Source organism: Cucurbita maxima, unplaced genomic scaffold, assembly GCF_002738345.1.
Source record: "Cucurbita maxima cultivar Rimu unplaced genomic scaffold, Cmax_1.0 Cma_Scf00157, whole genome shotgun sequence".
Lineage (NCBI taxonomy): Eukaryota > Viridiplantae > Streptophyta > Magnoliopsida > Cucurbitales > Cucurbitaceae > Cucurbita > Cucurbita maxima.
The window spans coordinates 122752-124738 of NW_019272173.1; positions in this window are offsets into that span (position 1 = coordinate 122752).

The window sequence follows — 1987 nt, forward strand, 5'->3', positions numbered from 1 at the left end:
TACGCTACTTCAAGCCTTTGGTACTTCGGTAGGCTCGATATATCCTTTTTCAAAAACAAAAGGTTTGGAACCCTTCCCCTATTATTTCTGCATTTCAGTCTCTATTCGGCCCGCCTAAAATGAGAAAAAAGGAGAGAGAGGCCTATTGATTCGAAGTCACTACGAAAGGGTCGGTCAATAGCATAGCTCTTTCTTTCTCGGGTCTCCTTTCGAAGGGGAAAGGCCTTCGCATTCCTAATTGGGGGCCAGACGGCTTTGTTTGCCCCAGCTTGGCGAATTGCATCCCCGCGCAACGACATTGTTTGTGGGCCCCTTACCGTTCTCGCTCAGTGTATGCAACGACTGGGGAGGCAGTCGTAGAAGCGAAGCCTATCGCCACGCCGACCATCAAATACGACCTTCTCAAAGATTTGATGGAATGGCCCCAAGAGCGCTTATGGCATATGAGAACTCATGGCTGGAAACAATCCTTATGGTTTATCCGGTAGGAATAAGCAAAATCAATCAAAGTCTAGGTTGGTTGGTGAGCCTAGGAAACTATCTAGCTTGGTTCGGAGAGCACTTGTTGGGTTAAAGATTTTGTTGTTGCTAAATGTTACAGCCTAAATGCTAAACTATTGACCTACTTGTTCGGATGGGTGTTCACCCCAAAGTGTTCCCGGACTACATGCATACATCCGTAAGTAACTTAGTGCAACATGGCAGATTTCATTGAGAGGGGAATTAGTCAAGAAAAGAAAAACTCACATCTTACAACACAACATCAGTAAAGAAAAGAAAAACTCACATCTTACAACACACAACATTAGTATTTGAGAGATGAGGTTGTCCTCGGGCTAAGGAGTGTCCACATGAGTTCGTTGAGGTGTCTACACAGGAAGAAACATCTCTTTTATATTCTGTCGAGAGTTCGGATTACTCCACCTAAGTCGAACAAAAAGGAGAAATTCTCAATTCTAACTAGTTAGATTCAGGCTCTTTGGAAAATTCTTTAGATCTGGGTAGAGTCTCACTCAGTAAAGAGAGTTGTAGATTCGTAAGATCATGAGAAAGTCCCCTCTCCTTTACAGGGGAGCATATGAAATCCTGAACTGAACCTGAACCTTTCTTTACAGGAGAGCATATTCGTTCTTTTCTTTCTTTTTCATTTCCAAATCTAAAGGCGAAAATTCAGTCAATTCCTTGAGAGCTGCTCCTTCCCTTCCTCGGTAAAGCAGCTTCGATTCCCTCATTCCCTTCTTTCTGTAGGTCTCTTTGCTCCTACAAAAACTCATACGGTGTGTCTCCTACTCCTGAACCTATCGGTCTCACAGCTTCGACCCTCTCCTTTCGATCGAAACAACTATTAGTAAACCCTGCTCCGTTTGCAGATTCTCTAGTAGGAGAGGAGCCTATTTACCGAGTTCAATCAGTAGGAGAGGAGCTTGAGGGGAATATCAGTTCAAGAGTTCCATCAGGTCAGGGAATATCAGAAAAGGGGAAGGGAAGAGGTTGAGGATAATGAAGGAAGTAGAGGGGAAGGGGCAGGCAGGTGAATGAGCAAATCCTTCTTTCCCGAGTTTATTTATTGTTCAGGGAGAATGAGTAAAAGAGTGAGTGAAATCAAAGAGCTATTGAACCTGAACCAGATTGAACTCCTTTTGAACTCCTCTCCCTATTTATTCCAACACAAGGTAATTAGTAAGAAAAGACGAAACAAGAATGAGACTTCAAAGTATGTATAGGTTAAAGAATCAGAATCAGAGAATGAATTGATTGAAGAAGAAAGATGAATGATCCTGAACAGTCAGGAAAGCCGAAACAAGAATGATCCTGAACTCAATCACCTCGGCCGGCTTCTTTCTCTTCTCCTTTCTTGAACAGGGTAAAGCATATTCAATCAATGCTTCTTTCACTCGGGTTTCGGGTCTCTTCTCTTTTCTTCTTCTATTAGATTCTCCTGCCTGAACTCAATCACCTCGGCTTTGCTCCTCTCAAAAGACATTAC